Consider the following 24,894-nt stretch of genomic DNA (forward strand, 5'->3'; position numbering starts at 1 on the left):
TTAGGAATTTATGTCTTAGAGGAAACAGCTGCTGGGTGGAACCACAGGCATCTGGGACTCTGCTGGGACCCTGGGCGGGTGGGCACAGCTGATAAGACCTCAGCCCTGAGCTCAAGGACCATGTCTCTCTACTCACACGTAAAGTCAGCAGGACCTCCCCGGTAAAAGGAGACTGAATGTTTCACCAGTTGTACGCACATGCTGGTCTGAGGACTGGAACCAGGTACGTGGTGAGTCATGTTTACCTCTGGGCCTCTGCAAACCTCAAACAGCATTCTTCTCCGTCCACTATCTTCTATTGGATGGTTTCTGTCGTGAACGGGTTGATGTTACTAACCTATGAGAACTTCCTTAAACCTTCAGGTCTCATAAGGAGCCTCTCAACTCAGAAAATGGGGATAGAAGTGACAGCAGAGTCACAAGCACAGGCAGAAATGGACAGGCAGAAGTGGGCTAGGAGCACGGGGGTGGGTCTGTCTGGTTCACAGGGACCTTGAGCAGGAGCAGAAGGCTCCAGACTGGAATCTCAGGGTTGGAAGTGGTCCCTGCCTCTGCACCTCATTAAACTCGCAGGTCCGACACCAGGCGCAGTCAAGTGCCTGTTCACCCAACGCTTCAAGGATCTCCTGGCAGGCAGTTTTCTGGTGCAGAACATAAAAGACAGAAATGATTCAGCAGGTTTCTTTTTGTTTTTCTTTTTAGAGAAAAAGCTACCCAGGCAAGACTGGCAGTTGTAAAGAGAGTGTGGCAATAACTGAGACATCATTAGAAGGAAAGCTGCCTTCAAAATAGGTCACGCAAGCAAAGCAAAAAACAAACAAACAAAAAACAAAAACAGAAAACCCCTAAATTAACTCATCATTTATGAAACACCTCCGAGAGAGAATGTAATTCAGCTTTGTTCTGATCCTTTGGACCTGACAAGGTGACATTTGAGGTGTGCACGGAGACAGACCTTGCGGTGTCTGGGGCCCTTGATCCCAGCAGCTGGGCAGTAACCACGTGCCAGTTTCACAAAGGGTGCCAGCTCTGGAGGAGGTAGTTCTGCAGCTTTAGTGACTGCAGGGTCTGAAGAATTAGTGAGCATTTTATACAGACTATCTGGAGCCCAGGCAGATGTCAAGAAGGGGCTTTCTGCTTGACAACGATCAGCTCAGAAGGAACATTCCATCTGCTTCTACAACGAAGACTTCAGAGTGAATCTTCAGCTCTTCACATGATGTGGCCTTGTTGCAAGCTGTGTCCCGGAGGAAGGACAAGGGAAAGTGGGGGCAGGGGAGGCAGTGAATAAAAGAGCACTCTGCTAGGGGCCAGCACGCCTGAGTCTTGTCCCCCAAAGACCAACTTATTCTTAGAATCGAGTAAGCCCATCCACCACCCTGCACCCCAATCCTGTTCACACACTCTGTCCCTTCAACAGAAATATTTTTTGTAGAGTCCGTTACAAGGCTAGACAATTTCAGCTAAAGCTGTTTCAGTTGCAAAGTATTCTTGCTGAAGGCCAGTTTCTCGGCTTGTTTGAAAGCTATGTAGGCGGCTGTATAGACGGCAAGATGATAACCAGGGCTGTGAGAAGAAGCCAGAATCAGAGCTGGGGGGGGGGGTATACCCCTGTCAGACACCTTATCTTTTCCTCTTCTTCATCTTCTAAGCAGCCCCAAATTTCAAAGATAGTAGAGAGCTGTAAGTTTACAGGAAATAAGAAACTTGCTATCACCATCTGCATGTGATGGTGACCCTGTGACTTCAGTGAGAAGAGGAACATGAGACATGTGCTCTGTGACTTCTCTTAGGAGCCTGGATGATGTGGTGAGAGAAAGCTACTTGCCATCCACGGTCAGTGGATCACTTACCCCACCTGTACAAGTGTACTTTAGACTCACCTTTCTGATATCTGCATGTTGCCTGAAATCCCTCCATCGTCACAAAGCCTTCATTGATTAATGAATGAGAGTTGACTGGTAATGAGTTCCTAGTTTCAAATTCCACAATTCTATTTGTACACATTAACTTTCCAAAAGCAATTCATTTCTTTGCTTACGATGTAATGATTTCTTGGTCAATTTGTGTATTTATGCCAGGTTGGCTCATAGTTTGCGTTTTCTCTGAGTTTCCAGAATTGCTGTGCTGTGTCCTGGGTTTCTGTCTGCAGAGGGCACACACCTGGGGAGGGTGGGGCGAGCCCCCTGCACACAGACGAGGTGCAGGTGGTGGCGGCATGGCGCATGCTCCATGGCCTCCAGCTACCGGGGCCTCTGACAGGTGCACACTCTTCACGCAGGGTCAGCACAGCTTAGGACAGACAGGACTGGAAACACACAAGGGGTCGGGAGAGACGTGGTCGGAGTTTCGAGATGTTGGGGAAACAAGTGATCTGCTTAATTGCAAGGCTTAACCTACCTAATGACACCCACTCTCATTAAATGCGGGGCTGGAGGAGCCTCCACGCAACGCTGGAAAGATGCCAGGCAGGGTGGCCTGAGAACCTTCCCTAAGAGAAAATCGGGAGCCCTGGTTGCTGGAAAAGCCTCGGGTTTCACCATGTATCAAGTCCTCATGGGGACTGATCACCTTCCAGTGACCGTTGCAGCCCGGGAGCAATTTGAGGGGGATGGGCTCTCCCCACCTTGCCGCCCCGCGGGTTGTCTGGATCCCTCAGCTCCGCGCATTGAGGCCCACGTGCCTCAGCCGTTAACGGTTCATACAGCGCATGCGCGTTTGGTACCGTTTCCCGCAGCCAGGGCTCTAGAAGCCGCAGACGTTGGAGAAGCCAGACAGCAGGGACGGTTGGATACGGGAGCAGAGTCTATGGACCAGGCAGCTCCTCATGCACAGACCTAAACTACCCAATGCGCATCTGTCCACGGGAAAGTAGAGGAGAACGAACTGCTTTTCAGGTGGGAGAGAGACACGGGCGGGGTGTCCTCCACTGGAGGACCTGGGAGCCTGTAAGGCCACACATCCTCATGGTGACACACTGATGCTCATTTGCAGAGGCTGCTTTGGAGCCATGTGGGGTCGTTGGCTCCCTCTGACCCGGAGACTATGGAGGTTTGAGGGCGGGCTCAGCTCCGCAGGCTGCGGTAACGGTGAGAAGTGCGCAGGCGCGGGCAGCCAGGGCTCTGGGCGGAGCTGGTCGGGGACAGGGAGGCACAGCCCTGAGCGCAGTCTCTCGGGTGGACACTGTATCTATCCCAGTGCGATCCTGAACCCACCCAGGGCCTCACTGCCCTGAGGGTTAGTACAGAGGAAACGTGGCTGCCTTCAGGGAGGGACTGGAGGGACAGCAGCTGTGTCCTCACAGGAGAGACTCATGAGCCCTGGTTCTGAAGAAGCCCCAGGTCCCACTGTGGGCTGTATCCCATTTGCAGCTGCTGCCTGAGAGCGATTTGGGGGATGGGGTGGGCTCCTTCTTCCCTGGAGGCCAAACAGGTGGTCTGTAGTGGGCCCAGCCCCAAGGCCCGCCGAAGGGACGTGTACTGCGCATGCTCATCCAACCCCGTTTGTGAGAGCCAGGGACCTGAAACAGGCAGAGGCCCGTGTAAACCATGTCACAGGTGCGGATCTAGGGTGAGCAAGGCATCTTCAAATTCCGTCACAGTTGCACACTTTCTTACATTATGTCATACAACACACACCAGCTTCACCTGGAGTTCTTTTTATTTCTCTGGCCCATCAGATGGAGATGCTGAGATGGTGATCTTCAATGACCCAAGCTCTCCGGTTAGAAAAGCCAATGTGTGAACCAGGCAATTCCGATGCTCTGAACCACTGACCTGCACGTATCACTCAGCCATGGGGTCAGTATTCACCATTTAAGGGTCAAGGATGCGTGGAGAAGCCACACTCCTGGCATGTTATATAGAGCAGGAAGACCATGACTTTTAGAGAGTCCCAGGAGACCAGCCAGGTGCTGGACACAAGCAGCAGTGGTGAGAGTTGTGCAAGAAGCACATGTGAGCCCTGGCCGGTTGGCTCAGTGGTAGAGCATCGGCCTGGCGTGCGGAGAACCCGGGTTCGATTCCCGGCCAGGGCACATAGGAGAAGCGCCCATTTGCTTCTCCACCCCCCCCCCCCTTCCTCTCTGTTTCTCTCTTCCCCTCCCGCAGCCAAGGCTCCATTGGAGCAAAGATGGCCCGGGCGCTGGGGATGGCTCCTTGGCCTCTAACTCAGGCACTACAATGGCTCAGGGTGCAACGGAGCAACACCTAAAATGGGCAGAGCATCACCCCTTAGTGGGCATGCCGGGTGAATTCTGGTCGGGTGCATGCGAGAGTCTGTCTCTCTGCCTCCCAGCTTCTCATTTCAGAATAATACAAAATAAAAAGAAAATTGTGTAGAGAGCTACTGTATCTGAATGTGTCTGGCCTACATGCAGCTGAGAGCAGAGGAAGGGCCCTGCTTCGCCTTGAGTGACCTGGCAAGTGACGGGTTCTCAAGGCTCAGTGTCATTGTGTCTCTATCCAAGCACAGTATCCCCCCTGGCCCAGACTTTATCTGTGTCTCTGTGTTTTCAATAGTTCTTCATCACCTCCATTTAGATCTTCACTTCCCTGCACTAGTCCCAGCAGAATTGGAATGAAAAAATGACTTAAGAGAATTGTCAAGGTGATCCCCAAATAGCAACACATGATTAAAAGTGGTTCTGCCTGACCAGGTGGTGACACAGTGGTTAAAGCATCGGATTGGGATGCAGAGGACCCAGGTTTGAAACCATGAGGATGCCACCTTGAGCATGGGCTCATCTGGTTTGAGCAAGGCTTACTAGTTTGAGCCAAAGGTTGCTGTCTTGAGCAAGGGGCCACTCGGTCTGCTGTAGCCTCCAATCAAGGCACATATGAGAAAGCAATAAAACAACTAAGGTACTGCAACGAAGAATTGATGCTTCTCATCTCTCTCCCTTCCTGTCTGTCTGTCCCTGTCTATCCCTCTCTCTGTCTGTGTCACAAAAAAATAAATAAACAAATGGTTCTGAGCAGATGAATGTGTAGAAACTGGGCATTGACCTTCATACATGCACTGACACTGCCTGGCATTTTAGAACTTTTTTTGTCCTGTGTTAATTAAGGCCAACATGTTCATAACAGAATGAGGAAGTCCCATAATCAGGCTGTCTTGCGTTTCAAATTGAAGCAGTTGTTGTCATCTAAAAAGGCTTAGGGGGTCACTTATCTTTGCACCGAGTTTCTTTACTGTACACTCAAAAACCGGGCTTCCCACTGTAACCCCTTTTCCTTTTTAAAAGAGCGGACAGTTCTGTCTTTTGTAGATCCCTGACCTAGTCTAGGTTCTCAGGCAAACTGAGGCTCCCAGGGGCATCCTTGCTGAGCAAACCTCCCTGGAGTCTGGATGAGATGAGGAGTGAGCAGGCTTTAATAAGGCAAGGTTTGGTTCCCAGGGCTCTGTGTTGACATTTTGGACAGTGAATTGATGGATTCAGAAACCATAAGGTCTAAAGAAGCCTGAGGACTATGCAGGAGTCTCTGCCACCGGTGTGGGACCTGGCCACACTGAGTGAAGTCTTCTCCCCTGCAGTTACCTGCCCACAAGTGATCATTCTAGAGCCTGCATTTAAATAACAGCAGGGCCAGGGGTGGAAGTGAGGCCTAGGATCAGGGCTGAGGAATAAAGTCTTATAGTCTGTTATCCAGGTAAGTATCAAAATATAGGGTTAACCTCACTGTGACTCCTGGAATCTCTGGGACCCTGGGGACTAATGGATGACAAAATATTCTCACCCAACCCACACAACTCCAGGTCCTTTATATGATACCCTCCCTATTCCAACCTTTGAGTTTGAATTTTAGTATTAGATTAACATTTCCTAAAATGATAGCAGCCATGCTGTCCCTGGAGCTGACACTTTCGTGGCCCCAAGGGATGGGCGGGGTCTTCCTTGGTGCCCATGTGGAGCCTCTGTGACAGGAGACTTCATTGCAGGCTGCTGTCTGGGTGCCCTTGGATTTTTGTTCACATGCAGGTGAGTAGAGGAAATGCTTTCAGATCCCAGGGATAGTGGGACTATGTCGGCTTTTGAGTATTCATGTCTTTATACTTATTTGATGAAATGCTGGTAGAAAATTTACCCTATGGTAAAGAGAGAAGCAATCAAGAGGGAGACATTGAGAGTTTGGCCAGGTACATGAAAAGAAAACGACAAATAAGACAACAACATCTCTCCCTCATAATAAATGTAACTGACTGAGGGAGACAGTAGACAAACTGTATATCTAATCGGCACATTGAAATCATGTTCTTACATGACAGAACAACCACTTGCTACTTTCAAATAAAAGTGGATAATTTAATAATATACAAATAAAAAAGACAGAAAAATTTTAAAAGGGAAAAATTTAAATGTTAACCTATATTAAAATAGATAAAATACCAATCTTCCTAGAAATTTAAAAGTTGGATGTATTAGAAAAGAATGACTAATGGAACAACTTCATTGAAAAAAAAACATTATTATGGAAATAACCCACAGAAAAATGTATAAAATACAGGTAGCTTCACAGGGGGCACTAAGAACCCTCAGAGATCAGATGATTTAAATTTGTTCATGTATTATATACACAAAATCCATTCAAACATTGAGAAGAATGACAAATTTCCAATTATCATAGAAAACAAGTGTAACAGTGATACCACACATGACAGATAAAATACAAAAAAAGAAAAATTATAGATCAATAACATGAAAAATTAATGCAAATTTATGAATAAAATATTAACAGATTCTCATATCAGTTAATAAATGAAAACACCATTACCATATGTGATTTATTACAGTTACCCAAGTTAGATTCCTTACTTATAAACCTTTTAATATTATACATCATATTAATAGGTCAACAGACAATATGATATTGTCTCAATAGTTCCTAAAAGACTCTCTGACCAAATTTAAAACTAATTCCTATGTCGGGTATAAACCTAAAAGCAAAAAAATGAACAAACAATGAAAAAAAATCCTCATAGACACAGACAACAGTGTGGCGGTTACCAGAGGGAAGGGGGTAGAGGTAGTAAAGGGTGAAAGGGTCAAATATATGGAGACGGAAGATTGACGCTGGGTGGAGGGGGCATAATGTAATATACAGATTATATAAGATTGTACACTTGAAACCTATATAAACTTATTGGCCAATGTCACTCCAAAAAAAGAAAACAAAAACAAAAATAGAAACAGATATGTTTATAATACAGTCATTCACACATTCTCCACACACCTATGACTTAGTCCTACAACCAGTATCTCAGCTAATGAGTTGAGGAGGAGGACATTTCCACGAAGACCAGGAAACGGCAATGTGCTTTCAACTCCATTATCATTAAACTTAATTTTTTATGTATAAGACAATGCAATTAAAGAAGAAATTAATAGTTAGATGTTAGCATTGATAGGAGTGCACAGTGAGTCTTTCTTGAAAACCTGAGTGTATGATACACCCTGAGATATTCAGGTGTCAGTGCAGCAGTCACAGAAGAAATTTCTGCATGAGCAAAAAGATGAGACATTCACACTGAGGACTAATGAGAGGATGACAAGCTCTGGAACCTTCTAGCATAGGGAAATGATTCATGATGAAGACAAGCGACTCCCCAGTGAGTGTTCAGGTCTGATGACCTCAGTTGGATCCTCAATCCAGCCTCAGTCCCTGAGCTTCAAACAGACTCAGACTCCCTGGCTGATGGGGACGTGGACATTCCATTGTCTTTGAGAACCTTATTCTAAAAATGAGCAGCTGGGAGTGACTTTGAGGACAGAAGGGAGAGGAGGAGCCTTCACTTCCAGGTGGTTCTCCCGATGAACCTGGTCCAGGGCGGACACAATAGCAGCAGAAGCAGAAGTCATAGGCTGAGCCGAAACAGCTGCTGGGGTATCTTTCTCCCTCTTGCTTAGGGGTTTGGTCTGAGTTCCCCACAGGCCTGGAGCTCTGTGTGAGCACTGAGTCTGCTGTCACCTTGCTGTCACATTCTTGTCCTCAGGCCTGAGCCCATTGAGGGTCAAGGAGACTGAATTGCCAAATGTGAGGCAAAGAATCAATCATAATAGATGACTCCTGGGAGCCATTGGTAACAGAACACAAACACTCCTGATGTGACCTGACTCAGAGCTGGATTCTGTGTCCCTGGTTCTGTCATCATGGACTCAGTCACCCAGGCAGCCTGCCCCTTGCTTTCCAGGAATTTCTGCTCAATCTGAGAGAATCACATTATGTGTTGCTGCAATCGACAGGTGTGGGGGGTGGGGCAGGGTTTAAAGGATGTGCACGGGGTTTCCAGACAAAGATCCCTGAAGTGAGTCTTGGACTCAGTTTTTGACCAAATGCAAAAGAAGCGCCTGTTTTATCAGAGTAGTGGTGTCTGTCCAGGAAAACCTCATTTCAGGGGATAGTAGGTGTTGTCTCACTTTGCTGCAGGCCTGAAACAGTGTGTCAGCACTGAGACCATTGTCCCATATTGAGCAATAATAAGCAGCCTTATCTGCAGACTGGAGACAGTGCTCATCAGGAGTGCCCAGTTGCCAGTCTTGGAGCCAGAGAATCAGTGAGACACCTCTGAGAGGAACTTGCTGTTACTATAGATAAGGCATTAAGGGGCTGTTGATACCAGTTCCCATTCACTTGAGCTGGTGTAACAGCTTCCAGTGCAGAATACAGTGGCCCTTCGGTTCCAGGCACCAGATACTGAGGCACAGTATGGACTGTACCCAGGACTCTGAAAAGGGTCAGACATAGAGATGGTGATTCTGGATCAGAGACCAAAGGAGGAAGCATGGCCCCATGTGTCCTTCTCAGCATCTTCCCAGGCACCTGTGTAGCCAGCGATGAAAGTGAGGAGGAAAGAGTACAAGAAAATGGTGGAGATCATCACCAAGCTCTGCCTTCAGTGGCCCCGCAGTTAAACAGAGCTCCTTCGAAGTCTCTCACTTCCCTCTTCCTACTCTGAGAGAGTGGAGGGGCCACATATGATGATGAGAAGCCCCCATTATTTTATCCCTCCCTGGGCCTCATTTAAGGTCCCTCTGCCTGAGGATGGAAAGGGGGTGAATAGGGGTGGGGCTGTGTGACCCAGAGGGTGAGGAGGTCACAGCTGTGAGCCCTGAGCAGAGGGCACAGGCAGTGCCAGGAGGCTGGTCCTAGCACTGAACACCCCAGACCCCTTAGGAACCCTGAATGCCCCCTGTTGCCCAGTTCCAGACACATCGTGTGTGGGAAGGTCACCAAAGCTGATCAGAGACAGTTCCTGACTTCCCACTGCTCTGTCCACTGACCCTCTGCCTTAGGGCCACACCACTCAACCCCTCATGCGGTCTCCTCATTGTCTCTGGGCGCCCTTAAGCTCTCCTCAGTCTCCTCAGTGTGAGTCTGTTCATGGATCCTTTGGCTCTCCATTGGTCAGGTCTGAAGTTGTGACCCTTAAATAAACTCCTCTCAGATCAGGATCAAGTTCAGCGCAGTGACTGGCCCCCGTGGAGGGATGTCCCTTTCTGTGCAAGTTCAGGTTCTTTCCTCTTATGTGATTCCTCCCTGGGAGCCAGAACACTTCTCCTGTGGATCCTATAACTCTGAGGAGGAAGGAGGGCTCCTCTCTCTAGGGCTGGGGAGGTTGTGCGAAGGAAGCTTCTGTGCATTCTAAGTGGGTGATGTGTAAACCTTTGTCAACATTTCCACTTACTTGAAATCAAAATTCTCCACATACTGTGAGCAGTGATTTACTTCTAGGACTCTATTGTCAATTTCACAGTCACAGGTGAGCAGGGGTCTTGCCCAATGACCTTATTCATGACATTTAAATATGATAAAAAAGGGCAAACATGGTGAAGGCCTCAGAGTGAGTTAAAATTTCAAATTGATTTTAAAAGAATCTTTACAAAGAGTTTATAAATTAGTCACCAATTACCCTACTGTGCACAGAAATTAGAGGTACGTAATTTTGTATAAAATCCACCTCAGTAATTTTGATTTAAAATTCAGTGGTGATGAATATTGGTGGAAATTGTACATAATACCATGGATGAATAAACAATGGAAAACCAATGTTTTTAGTTGAATAAAGGGCATATAAACCTTTTCCTAAACTCACTTTTTGTTGTTAGTTATAAGTTCTGTGTGGTGGGTCTGGGTGCTGATGGGAAAGCATGACTTGGTGCCCAGTGAAACCACATGAGGGGTCTCTTCTTGTGAACCTCAGAACCATTGCAGTGATGGGATCACCCACCACTGGCAGAGACCCCAGGATGTAGCAATGGTGATATCATATGTGTCCTTGTGCCTTGTGTCCAGCATTTTCAGGACAGAGAAAGTGTTCATCCAATGACTTAATGATTAAAGGAATGAATTTCAACTCCCCAAGGCGCACTCTCAAGGGGCCCATGTCTGAGTCATGCAAGGGTGGAGACAAGAGGGGACTATGTTCATGATGTCACAGCCCTGTGAGCCTGGATTGGGACATAATAATTTTCAGCGGAGGTTGGGAAATGACAACCCAGCCTGGAGAACACGTCCCCACGGACTGTGAGCACCCTGTGAGCAGCACTGAAGGTCTCTAAACATTGGTCATCATGGTCACCTCTGGTCACCTCATTAGGACAACAGTAGAGCTGTTAATTTTTCTATGAAGACATTTATCCAAATATCAAATTGTTTGTAATAGGCTAATTTACGACTCCATTGGTGAAATCTAAGATGCTTGTTTGTTTGTTTTTTAAGATGCTTGTTTTTTAAATCATTTTTTATTTTTCAATAACAGTTGATATAAAATATTATATTAGTTTCAGGTATACATCCCAGTGATTAGATCATCCCAATAAATCCTGCACCCATCTGACACCATACATAGTTATTACAATATCATTGGTTATATTCTCTGTGTAGGACTTCACCTCCCCTTGGATGCTTGTTTAAAGCATATCCATTTAGAAAGTTCCTTTACTGTACTAAAATAATTTATTTGGGCAAATATTTGACAATTTTTCTCTAACATTTAATTGAGGTATAATTGGCATACAACATTATATTGGTTTCAGGTGTACAACATTATGATTCTATATTGGTATCTAGGGCAAAATCATCACCAGAATCAATTAGGTGACCTCTGTCACTATATGTAGTTTCAATTTTTATCATTTCTTGTGCTGAGAGCTTTGAAGACCTACTCTCTCAGCAGTGTCCCAGGCACACATCACAGCCCTGTGCCGTGGTCTCCGTGCTGTCGTCACGTCCCCGACCTCTTCTTTCCTAACTGGGGTTTGTACCCTTGGCCCATTCGGACCACCCCCTTTGTCCCCCACCTCTGCCAACCACCACTCTGTTATAATTTTATATTTGTCAGGTGTCATATTTTGCACTAAAAATCAGAAACCAGAACAAAACTAGTGAGCACTGGAGAAACGGAAGTAAATTACAGCATGAGGTGCAAACAGGGCTGGTTTGTCCTTCAAGCGCAGCACAGACAGTGCTGAGGCACCGGGATAGGTTCAAGGGCCCAAGGCAATGTTTTATTTATTTAAAAGTCACAAGAAAAAGAAAAAATGAGTACAAAATAGTCTGGAAGTAAACTGTCCCCACTGGTGGGGAGAGGGACATTCCATTTCATTTAGGGCCCCTAGTCCAGGAAAGGGCTGCTGTGAGTGACGTTGAGGACAGAAGGGAGAGAGGGGACTTCTCTCCCAGTCAGCGTTCCCGGATGAACCTGGGCCCAGGACAGCAGCGAGAGTATAAGCAGAAGTCCCAGGTCCCAGGCTGAGCCTGAGTGGCTGCTGCTGGAATGCTCCCCCACCTCTCAGATGAGAGGGGTTCTTGTCTCACTTCCCCACCAGCCTGCAGCACTGTGCAAGCTCTGAGGATGTTGTCAGAGCACTCGCAGTTATTATCGGCCCCATCCTCAACCTGGAGTCCAGTGATGGTCATGGTGGCCCTGATGCCAGCCCTGGAGTCAGGGAATTGGTCAGGGTCCCCGAGTCACGATCACTATTATCATAGATGAGGAGTTTAGGGGCTGTTCCTGGGAGCTGTTGGAACCACTGAAAACCAGTATCACCAATGTTAGAGCTGCTCCCAGAGCAGGAGATCATGATGCTTTGTCCCAGGGTCCCAGACACTGAAGATGGCTGAGTCAGCCCAGCCTGGGCCCAGGATCCTGGAAGAGGGAGAAACACAGAGATGGTGATTCTGGGTCGAGAGACAAGAGGGGGAAGCTCTGCTTCATATTCCCAGGGTCCCCTCTTCAGTATCTCTTTCTAGTCACCTGAGCAGTGAGCTATGAAAGTGAGGAGAAGAGGGGACCAGGCCATGGTGGACATCATCACTGCATCCTGTTGTCAATGTCTTTACTGTTAAAGCAGGACTTCCTCCAATCTCTCCCTTCTCTTTATAATCTGAGAGAGGGTGACCCACTCATGTAAATGAGAACTCCCAGCTACTTGATCCCTCCCTGGGCCCTGGGTCAGGTCCCTCTGCCTGAGGATGGCCATGGGTGTTTGCAGGGTGGGGCTGTGTGAGGCCCATGGTTGGGAGGTCACAGCTGTGAGCCTGAGCAGAGAGCACTAGGCAGGGCCAGGGGGCTGGTCTCAGCTCTCATCACCCCAGATCCCTCAGCAACAAACCCCGAGTGCTGTCTAGTGTCCAGGCCCAGACACACCACTGTATGACATGGTGACCAGACCCTTCAGAGAAAACTTCTTTCTTCCCACTGTTCTGCTCTCTGTCCCCTGTCTTAAGTTAAGGCCATGTGTTCCCTCTTGTTTCATCCCCTTCAACTCAGGGCAGTTATCGCTCTACTCAGGGTCCTCAAGGTGAGTCTGACCACAACACCATAGGCAGTTCAATGGTCAGGACTGAGGTGGTGTTTCTAGTGTACAGACCCAGACAAATCATTGTGTGACATGGTCAACAGATCCTTCAGAGAAAACTTCTTTCTTCCCACTGTTCTTCTCTCTGTCCCCTGCCTTAAGTCCAGACCAAGTGTCTCCTGTTTTTGCTTCCTCATCAACTCAGGGCATTTTTTTTTGCTCCACCCAGGATCCTCAGGGTGAGTCTGCCCACACCGCCCTTGGCTGTTCAGTGATTAGGACTGAGGTGGTGTCTCTTACATGAACCCTGAGACCAAGATCATGTCCAGAGCAGTGACCAACCCATGGAAGCATGTCACCTTCTGTGCAGGAAGTGGGTTCTTTGCCCCTGATGGCTAGAGGTCTCCTTCCCTGTGAGTCTCCAGTGGAACTGAGGAGAAAGTGGCCTTTCTCTCTAGGGATGGAGAGATGTGGGAAGGAAACGTTCATGTGCATTTCTGGTGGCAACACTGTGCATGTCTTTATTGCTGTGAATGTCCGTACCTGCAGGAAGCCATAGCTCTCCTCAAACCATGAGTAGTGGGTCCCCCTAGGAGTCTATTCTCAGGTTCACAGTCAAAGTTAGCAGGGGCCTTGTCAAAAGACAATGTGTGTGAAATTTATCTAAAAATAAAAAAGGCAAACATGAAGAAAGTTCTAGACAAAATTTTTAAATTGCCGTGACAAAGTTTTATATATTAGTCATCACTTACTCCACTTAAAATGCATGTATGTTATTATATAAATGCCAACTTAATAAGATTGATTTAACAATTCCATGAATAATATAAATTTGGTTAGTATAGAAATAAAAAATTATTGGAAATGCAATTCCTTCTGGGTTTTTTTTGTTGTTCTTTTTTCTTTTGTGACAGAGACAGTGAGAGTCAAAGAGAGGGACAGATAGGGACAGACAAACAGGAAGGGAGAAAAATGAGAACAATTAATTCTTCATTGCGGCACCTTGGTTATTCATTGATTGCTTTATCATATGTACCTTGTTGGGAGGGCTACAGCAGACCGAGTGACCCCTTGCTTGAGCCAGTGACCTTGGCCTCTAGCTAGTGAGCCTTGCTCAACCAGATGAGCCAGCGCTCAATCTGGTGACCTTGGGGTCTCAAACTTGGACCCTCTGTGTCCCAGTCCGATGCTCTATCTACTGCGCCACTGCCTGGTCTGGACTTCTGTTTTTGGTTGAAAAGATAGATATAAAATATAAAATATTCTAAAATCACTTTATTTGTTTGTCATGAGTGTATGAGCTGTATACCGGGGTCTGGTCCTGCTGTTGGGAGCCCGAGCTGGTTCCCAGTGAAATCCCACAAATGGTTCTTTCCATGAACTTCAGGTCCATCCCAGTAACAGGAACACCAACCACAGAGAGAGGTGCCAGGGCAGAGTGGTGCTGGTGTCAGACTTGTGTGTGGGGTGGGCACAGATACAGTCCCTGCACTTGTGTCCAGCATATTCACAAGAGAAAGACTGTTCACTCAGCCACCCAGTAACAGCCACCCTAGGACAAGTGATTCCAGAGGTTTCTGTCAATGATCTCACATCTGGGTCACAGAAAGGTGGAGACAAGATGAGGATATGCTTCTTATGTCACAAGCCCTGTGCCTTTCATTGGGACAAAAGACTCCTTAGAAAACCCAGCCCTGAGAACAAGTCCCTCTGGACTGTGAGCAATCTGTGGTCAACACTGAAGGTCTCTAAACTTTGGTCATTGTGGTCACCTCTGGTCATCATTAAGGAACAGTAGAGCTGTTACCTCAAATGAGGGCAACTTTCTATGATGATATTTATATAAATGTCAAATAGTTTCCAAAAAGCATGGCTAATTTATGATCCCATTGGTGAAAATTAAAATGCTTGTTTTTTTTAAATCACTTGTTACTTTTCAAATATAGGTGACATGGAATATTATATCAGTTCCAAGTATAACTCCAGTTATTAGACATTATATAACTTACTAAGTGATTATCCTGATAAATCTAATATCCTTCTGACACTACATAGCTTATAGAATATTACTGACTATATTCCCTGTGCTGTACTTTACATCTTTATAAATGCATGCTTAAAGATTATTCATTTAGAAAATTTTTCTTTTGTATTAAAATAATGTATCTGATCAACTCTTTGATAATATTTTTCTAACACTTACAATTTTTTGTAACAGTTTAAAAACATTTTAAATTCCTAGGTATTTGTGAACAATTTAGGGAGTGAATATAATTTCTTTATCAGTAAAAAGCACATTTGTCCTTGAATTATGTATTTAATAGAGAAGAATACTTTTGGACTATAGTGTTTTTTTAAGATTTTTTATTTATTGATTTTAGAGAGAGGAGAGAGAGAGAAGGGGGAGGAGCAGGAAGCATCATCTCATGTTAGTTGCATCTCGTATGTGCTCTGACCAGACAAGCACAGGGTTTTGAACTGGTGACCTCGGCATTCCAGGCTGATGCTCTATCCACTGAGCCACCACACATCATGCACATGCAGGACTAAAATTTTTAATTAAAAGTTATAACCGGGACCTGAAGATGGCAGTGGAGTAGTCATATGCACAGACTCCCAGCTCTCACCACCAAAGTGGAATACAAATCAATTTAGAAACAATCAGCATGAAAAACCAACTCTGGACTACAAGAACAGCTCTCAAAAACCAAGGAACAAAGAAGAAGCCACAACAAATCTGGTAGGGAGTGCATGAATCTCCCCTGCTTACAGGAATGGAGGGGAGGGTGAGGCTGAGAGCCCAGAGGGGCTCTCAACCCAGAGAAAAGAGCAGAAAATAGTGCTCATAGCCACTTGCCTGGCAACCAGGGAGTGAGGTGTGTTGAAAGGACTGGCTTATCTTCCGAGTGGAAAGGAGAGAGAGAGGGACAGACGGTGAGGAGCAGAAGAATGCAGGAGATAACCTAAATAGCTGACTCATCCAGTACTGGAGGTGGCCATAGCTGGGGGAGGGACTGATTCTTTCACAAAAAAGTACTGAATTGCTTCCAGATCACAGATTTCCAGACATCTCTCCAGCTCTAATCAGTGCAACAAGACACAGCTGAAAACAAGAAGTAGGGAGGAGGGGCAGTAACTCAGGTCTCCATGGAGATCTGAGATACACCTCCTCCTACTGAAGCTGAGAAAACACCCTGCCCCCAGAGGGATTAGTTGGTGGAAGAGGCCTTCAGAGTCCCAGGTTACACCCACCACATTCCTGGATACAGTTTCAAGGAAGCCCCCTGCTGAGATAAGTAAACAAGATTATCACCTGTTAAGCAAACAAACAAATCAAGACTTCAAAGTGGCCCCAAACCAAAAGTGGATTACAAATAATAGCTGATGCCAACACAAGAAGACCCAGAAATAACACAATTGAAAACTGGAGGCAGACAACACCAAGCCTAGACTCAACCAGCTCTACAAGCAAAACACCCAAACACAGACATAATGAGAAGACAAAGAAGTGCAATCCAAATGAAACCACAAGAGAAACCTTCAGGAGTTGAACTGGAAATAACCAAACTTCTGGATGCAGAGTTCAAAATAATGATTGTAAGGATGCTGAGGAATCTTATAACAACAATAAATGGTCATTACAAAAACCTAAATAAAGAAATAGCAAGTATAAAAAAGGATATTTAAATATTAAAAAAGGATCAGTCGGAGATGACAAACACAATATCAGAAATGAAGATCACAATGGAAGAAATTAAAAACAGGATGGATAGAGCTGAGGATCGAATCAGTGAGTTGGAGTATAATTTGAATGAAGACAAGAAAGCAGAGAAGAAAAAAGAAAAGAGACTCAAAAATTCTGAGAAAACTTTTAGAGAGCTCTGTGACAACATGAAGAGACATAACATCTGCATCATAGGGGTTCTTGAAGAAGAAGAGAAAAAAACAAGAGATAGAGACTTTGTTCAATCATATCATAACTGAAAACTTCCCTAAATTAATGCAGGAGAAATTCTCACAAGTTCGAGAAGCATGGAGAACTCCATTAAAGAAAAACCCAAAGAAACCTACACTAAGACACATCATAATTAAAATACCAAAGCTAAGTGATAAAGAGAAAATATTAAAAGCTGCAAGAGAAAGAAAAGCTATCACCTACAAAAGAGCCCCCATAAGGATGACATATGACTTCTCAACAGAAACACTTGAGACCAGAAGGGAATGGCAAGAAATATTCAAATTAATGCAGAACAAGAACCTACAACCAAGACTACTTTATCCAGAAGGCTATCATTTAATATCAGAGGAGAAATGAAAAGCTTCCCAGAAAAAACAACAACAACAACAATAAAAACTCAAGGAATTCATTACAACCAAACCAATGCTGCAGGAAATGTTAAGGGGCATAGTGTAAACAGATCAAAGTGGGAAAAGAATATAGCAAAAAAGGAATACAGCTTTAAAGAATAAAATGGCAATAAACAACTACATATCAATAATAACCTTAAATGTAAATGGATTAATGACCCAATCAAAAGACGTAGGGTGGCTGCATGGATAAAAAAACAGGACCCGTACATATGCTTTCTACAAGAGACACACATTAAAACAAAAGATGCACATAGATTGAAGGTAAAAGGATGGGAAAAAAACATTTCATGCAAATGGAAATGAAAAGAAAGCTGGGGTAGCAATATTTATAAGGACAAAATGGACTTTAAAACAAATGATATAGTAAGAGATAAAGAAGGCCACTACATAATGATAAAGGGAGTAATCCAACAGGAAGACATAACTATTATAAATATCTATGCACCTAAATATATAAAGCAGACTTTGATGGATATAAAGGGCATGATCAACAGCAATACTGTAATAGTAGGGGATTTCAATACCACACTAACATCACTAGATAGATCCTCAAGAAAGAAAATTAACAAAGAAACAGCAGACTTAAAGGACACACTAGATCAACTCGATTTAATAGATATTTTCAGAACCTTTCACCCTAAAGCAGCAGAATATACATTCTTTTCAAGTGCTCATGGTACATTCTCTAGAATAGACCACATGTTAGGGCACAAAAGTGGTCTCAACAAATTTAAGAAGATTGAAATCATATCGAGCACTTTCTCTGATCACAATGGCATGAAACTAGAAATGGACCACAACAGAAAAGCTCAAAATTTCTCAAACACATGAAAACTAAATAGCAGGTTGTTAAATAACAAATGGATTAAGAATTAGATCAAAGAAGAAATAAAAAAATTCTTAGAAACGAATGACAATGAGCATACACCAACTCAAAATTTATGGGACAGGCCCTGGCCGGTTGGCTCAGCAGTAGAGCGTCGGCCTGGCGTGCAGGGGACCCGGGTTCGATTCCCTGCCAGGGCACATAGGAGAAGCACCCATTTGCTTCTCCACCCCCCCTCCTTCCTCTCTGTCTCTTTCTTCCCCTCCTGCAGCCAAGGCTCCATTGGAGCAAAGATGGCCCAGGCCCTGGGGATGGCTTCTTAGCCGCTGCCCCAGGCGCTAGGGTGGCTCTGGTCACAGCAGAGTGACCCCCCGGCGGGGCAGAGCATTGCCCCCTGGTGGGCAGAGCGTTGCCCCTGGTGGGCGTGTCAGGTGGATCCTGGTCGGGCACATGTGGGAGTCTATCTGACTGTCTCTCCCCGTTTCCAGCTTCAGAAAAAAAAAAAAAAACAAACGAAAAATTTATGGGACACAGCAAAAGCAGTACTGAGAAGGAAGTACATAGCACTACAGGCACACTTGAAGAAACTAGAAAAAGCTCAAATAAACAACCTAACCCTGCACCTAAAAGAACTAGAAAAAAAAGCAGCAAGTAAAGCCCAAATGTAGTAGAAGGAAGGAAATAATAAAGATCAGAGCAGAAATAAATGACATAGAGGCTAAAGAAAAAATACAGAGGATCAATGAAAATAAGAGCTAATTCTTTGAAAAGGTAAGTAAGATCAAAGAACCTTTAACTAGACTCACCAAGAAAAAATGAGAGAGGACTCAAATAAATAAAATTAGAAATGAGAGTGGATAAATAACAACTGACACAACAGAAATACAAAATATTGCAAGAATATACTATGAAGAACTGTATGCCAAAAAAACTAGACAATCTAGAGAAAATGCACAAATTTCTTGAAACATACAATTTTCCAAACATCAATCTGGAAGAATCAGAAAACCTAAACAGACTGATTTCACCAAATGAGATCCAAACAGTTATCAAAAAACTCCCAACAAAGAAAAGTCCGGGGCCTGATGGCTTCACAAGTGAATTCTACCAAATACTCAAAGAAGAACTAACTCCTATGCTTCTCAAGCTATTTCAAAAAATTCAAGAGGGGCCCTGGCCGGTTGACTCAGCGGTAGAGCATTGGCCTGGCGTGCGGGGGACCTGGGTTCGATTCCTGGCCAGGGCACATAGGAGAAGCGCCCATTTGCTTCTCAACCCCCCCTCCTTCCTCTCTGTCTCTCTCTTCCCCTCCCGCAGCCAAGGCTCCATTGGAGCAAAGATGTCCCGGGCGCTGGGGATGGCTCCTTGGCCTCTGCCCCAGGCACTAGAGTGGCTCTGGTCACGGCAGAGTGACGCCCCAGAGGGGCAGAGCATCGCCCCCTGGTGGGCAGAGTGTCGCCCCTGGTGGGCGTGCCGGGTGGATCCCGGTCGGGTGCATGCAGGAATCTGTCTGACTGTCTCTCCCCGATTCCAGCTTCAGAAAAAAAAAAAAATTCAAGAGGAAGGAAGACTTCCAAGCTCCATTTATGAGGCAAGCATAATACTGATTCCAAAACCAGGCAAAGACAACACAAAGAAAGAAACTAGAGGCCAATATCCTTGATGAATATAGATGCTAAAATCCTCAACAAAACATTAGCAAACCAGATCCAACAATATATGAAAAAATCATACACTATGATCAAGTGGGATTTATTCTGAGGAGACAAGGCTGGTACAATATCCACAAATCAATGTGATTCATCACATAAACAGAAGGAAGATGCAGAAATAGATGCAGAAAAATCATTTGATAAAATTCAGCATCCGTTCATAATCAAAACTCTCAGCAGAGTGGGAATACAGGGAACACACCTCAACATGATAAAGGCCATCTATGACAAACCCACAGCCAACATCATACTTAATGGGCAAAAATTAAAAGCAATACCCTTAAGATCAGGAACAAGGCAGGGGTGCCCCCTTTCACCATTTTTATTCAACATAGTCCTGGAAGTCCTACCCACAGCAATTAGACAAGAAGAAGAAATAAAAGGCATTCAAGATGGAAAAGAAGATGTAAAACTATCATTATTTGCAGATGATATGATATTGTATATAGGAAACCCTAAAGCAGGGGTCCCCAAACTACGGCCTGCGAGCCACATGCGGCCCCCTGAGGCCATTTATCCGGCCCCGCCGCACTTCCAGAAGGGGCACCTCTTTCATTGGTGGTCAGTTTGTTGATTTAAATTTACTTGTTCTAGGCCCTGGCTGGTTGGCTCAGCGGTGGGGCGTCGGCCTGGCGTGCGGGGGACCGGGGTTTGATTCCCGGCCAGGGTGCATGGGGGAGGTGCCCATTTGCTTCTCCACCCCCATCCCCTCCTTCCTCTCTGTCTCTCTCTTCCCCTCCCGCAGCCGGGGCTCCATTGGAGCGGGGATGGCCTGGGCGCTGGGGATGGCTCCTTGTCCTCTGCCCCAGGTGCTGGAGTGGCTCTGGTCGCAGCGGAGCAGCGCCCCGGAGGGGCAGAGCATCGCCCCCGGTGGGCAGGGCGTCGCCCCTGGTGGGCGTGCCAGGTGGATCCCGGTCGGGCACATGCGGGAGTCTGTCTGACTGTCTCTCCCCGTTTCCAACTTCAGAAAAATACAAAAAAACAAACAAACAAAAAAACAAAAATAAATTTACTTGTTCTTTATTTTATATATTGTATATGTTCCCGTTTTGTGTTTTTTTCTTTTTTTTTTTAGTTTAAAATAAGATATGTGCAGTGTGCATAGGGATTTGTTCATAGTTTTTTTTTATAATCTGGCCCTCCAACAGTCTGAGGCAGTGAACTGGCCCCCTGTGTAAAAAGTTTGGGGATCCCTGCCCTAAAGTCTCAGTCAAAAAACTACTGGACCTGATAAATGAATTCAGCAAAGTGGCAGGATATAAAATTAATACTTAGAAATTAGAGGCATTTTTATATGCCAACAATGAACAATCAGAAAGAGAAATTAAAGAAACAATCTCCTTCACTATTACAACCAAAAAAATAAAGTACCTAGGAGTAAATTTAACCAAGGAGACTAAAGACTTGTTTTCAGAAAATTATAAAACATTGATTTAAAAAATCAAGGAAGATATAAACAAGTGGAAGCACATACCCTGCTCATGGTTAGGAAGAATAAACTTCATTAAAATGTCTATATTACCCAAAGCAATCTATAAATTCAATGCAATACCAATTAAAATACCAATAATATACTTCAAAGATATAGATCACGTATTCCAAAAATTTATATGGAACCAAAAAAGAACACGAATAGCCTCAAAAATCTTAAAAAAGAAGAATAAAGTGGGAGGTATCACACTTCCGGTTATCAAGTTATACTACAAGGCCATTGTACTCAAAACAGCCTGGTACTGGCATAAGAACAGGCATATAGATCAATGGATCAGAACTGAGAACCCAGAAATAAACCCACAGGTCTATGGACAACTGATATTTGACAAAGGAGGTAAGGAAATACAATGGAGTAAAGACAGCCTCTTTAACAAATGGTGTTGGGAAAATTGGACAGCTACTTGCAAAAAAATGAAACTAGACCACCAACTTACACTATTCACAAAAATAAACTCAAAATGGATAAAAGACTTAAATGTAAGCCGTAAAACCACAAGCATCTTAGAAGAAAACATAGGCAGTAAGCTCTCTGACATCTCTCGCAACAATATATTTGCTGATTTATCTCCAGGGGCAAGGAAATAAAAGACAGGATAAACAAATGGGACTATATCAAACTAAAAAGCTTTTGCACAGCTAAAGACAATAAGAACAGAATGAAAAGACAAACTACACAATGGGAGAACATATTTGACAATACATCTGATAAAGGGTTAATAACCAAAATTTATAAAGAACTTGTAAATCTCAACATCAGAAATACAAACAATCCAATCAAAAAATGGCAAAAAGAGGCACTGGCCAGTTGGCTCAGTGGTAGAGCGTCGGCCTGGTGTGTGGAAGTACTGGGTTCGATTCCCAGCCAGGGCACACAGGAGAGGCGCCCATCTGCTTCTCCACCCCTCCCCCTCTCCTTCCTCTCCGTCTCTCTCTTCCCTTCTCGCAGTCGAGGCTCCATTGGAGCAAAAGATGGCCCGGGCGCTGAGGATGGCTCCTTGGCCTCTGCTCCAGGCACTAGAGTGGCTCTGGTCGCAACAGAGCGATGCCCCGGATGGGCAGAGCATCGCCCCCTGGTGGGCGTGCAGGGTGGATCCCAGTCAGGCGCATGCAGGAGTCTGTCTGACTGCCTCCCCATTTCCAGCTTCAGAAAAATACAAAAAAAAAAAAATGGGAAAAAGAAATGAATAGACACTTCTCCAAAGAGGACATACAGATGGCCAATAGGCATATGAAAAAATGCTCAACATCACTAATTATTAGAGAAATGCAAATTAAAACCACAATGAGATATCACCTCACACCAGTCAGAATGGCGCTCATCAACAAAACAACACAGAATAAGTGCTGGCGAGGATGTGGAGAAAAGGGAACCCTCCTCCACTACTGGTGGGTATGCAGTCTGGTGCAGCCTCTGTGGAAAACAGTATGGAGATTCTTCAAAAAATTAAAAATTGAACTGCCTTTAGACCCAGCTATCCCACTTTTAGGAATATACCCCAAGAACACCATAGAACTGTTCCAGAAGTAGAAATGCACCCCCATGTTTATGGCGGCATTGTTCACAATAGTGAAGATCTGGAAACAGCCCAATTGTCCTTCAGAGGATGAGTGGATTAAAAAGCTTTGGTACATATATACCATGGAATACTACTCAGTCATAGGAAATGATGACATTGGATCATTTACAATAACATGGATGGACCTTGATAACATTCTACGGAGTGAAAAAAGTAAATCAGAAAAAACTAAGAACTATATGAATCTATACATAGATGGGACATAAAAATGTCAGAGACAGGGACAAGAATGTGATAACGGGGAGGGAGATGTGGGGGGGGGATGGGGCGGGAAAGAAAGAGAAGGGGTAGGGGTTGGGGAGGGGCACAAAGAAAACCAGATAGAAGGTGAAGGAAGACAATTTGACTTTGGGTGAGGGGTATACAGTATAATCAAATGTCAAAATAACCTGGAGATGTTTTCTCTCAACATATGTACCCTGATTTATCAATGTCACTGCATTAAATTTAATTTAAAAAAGTTATAACCAAGTAGATTTCTGCTAAGCAAACAAATTGCTTAGCGAACGAGCCCATAGTAGTACATTTACTACTGGAATATTCTCCAGCAATCCAGAATTAGGTTCCTTCACCAGGAAAAACTGCCAATGTCCCCTCTGCCTTCATACTTGGCCTTGGATTTGAAGGACTGCACAACTTTCTTGTTCTCTGAATATTTGGGAAGAAATGACAAGAATATTTTCATTACTTCACAAGATTTTCTTTTTTAAGATTTTTACATTTAAACAGTTATGATGTAGAACATTAAAAAGACAATCTTTGCAATTCAATTACAAACTTATTCTGCTTATGCCTACATTATAAAAATAGGCTGAAATATACAAAAATTAAGTAACTAAAAATAATTATGTAAAATACAGCAGATAGAATGTAATATTTAAATGAGCATTTCAATTCTTCACAGAAAGACAAAGACCTCACTGGGCAAACAGACAGAAGTTATCAACTCAGAAAATAATTTTGAAGTATTTGAGAAGGTTTAATCTCACTATTAATGGAATCATTTCAAATAGCTATATATTTTCTTAATTTTGTAAACTTTGCAAGTACTAATTATATAATTAATAATATTTTGATATTAGAAATACATGCTGGCAAAATGGGTTGACACCAATGTGTACTTATGTTTCTGATGACAGTTTAATTTAGTCACTGTATTTTAGAAAAGATAATAATAAAAATAATAGCCCTCCATTACAATATTTTTTAGACAAAGAGATTGTTGGACTCTGTAATCTTAAGTCTGGAAATTTTTCTTAAAAACCTAAAACTAACCAGTCAAGAGAAAGGGCCATATTTATTCTGTAATTAAGTTTATCAACTTCATAAAATATGAGAATTTTATAGTGTCCTGCACATTACATGCTAATGAGGTGAAATAGGTCCAAAGTTTGCAGTTTTGAAACTTTATTTGCATCTACATAAGAGTAGAAAGGGAATACATACAAATAAATAAATTGTTAATGTGGTGGTGGAGTGTGTTTCACGTTGTTCACAAATAACTCTAATAATGACAACATAGAATGTTTCTTATTTTTTAAATTACATTTTACTTTCCATATTACATTGTATTACTTTTAGGTGCACAGCATGGTGGCTAGACAATCATATACTTTACAAATGTCATCCTAATATTTCCAGGACCCACCTGGCACCACACATGGTACAGCACAATTGTCTGCATTTCCTAGGCAATACTTTACATCTCTGTGACTCTTCCCTTAACCAACAATCTGCACTTCTCAATCCATTCTCTTCTGTTCACACAGTTCCCCACCCCACACCCCTCTATCTGGCAACCATTCTGAGGTCAGATCCAGGAAGGAAAGTGTCCCAAACAGGAAGGCAATGACAGCAGAATTCCCAAGCTGTGACCCAGGTGCAGGAGGAAGGCGTCCTAGAGGGCGGAGGGAGAGCAGGTGGAGCAGTGTCTGATATGGACTTGGGAGGAGCAAGTACAGCACGTGGCTCCACACTCCGACCTCCCTGCTCCTCATGGGGCAGAGTGGGACCCTGATCCTTGACATGCTTCCTGGCTCTAGACCTTTGGGGGTCTAGGAGCAGGTCCCAGCTTCCAGAGTCACAGCCATCCTCTGTCCTGTGATAGAAGCCTTT

The 24,894-nt window shown here is 44.3% G+C and overlaps 1 long non-coding RNA gene and 1 gene segment (V, D, J or C); one reads left to right on the forward strand and one right to left on the reverse strand.

Annotated features, from left to right (window-relative positions):
* LOC136392851 (immunoglobulin lambda variable 5-45-like) overlaps nucleotides 1-24,894 on the reverse strand; it is a 758,839-nt gene that overhangs the window by 670,502 nt on the left and 63,443 nt on the right.
* Nucleotides 2,613-3,952, forward strand: LOC136392863 (uncharacterized). The gene is made up of 3 exons (XR_010748998.1): nucleotides 2,613-2,897; nucleotides 2,995-3,089; nucleotides 3,680-3,952. It is a non-coding gene; the product is annotated as an uncharacterized lncRNA (long non-coding RNA).

Source organism: Saccopteryx leptura, chromosome 2 (genome assembly GCF_036850995.1).
Source record: "Saccopteryx leptura isolate mSacLep1 chromosome 2, mSacLep1_pri_phased_curated, whole genome shotgun sequence".
NCBI lineage: Eukaryota > Metazoa > Chordata > Mammalia > Chiroptera > Emballonuridae > Saccopteryx > Saccopteryx leptura.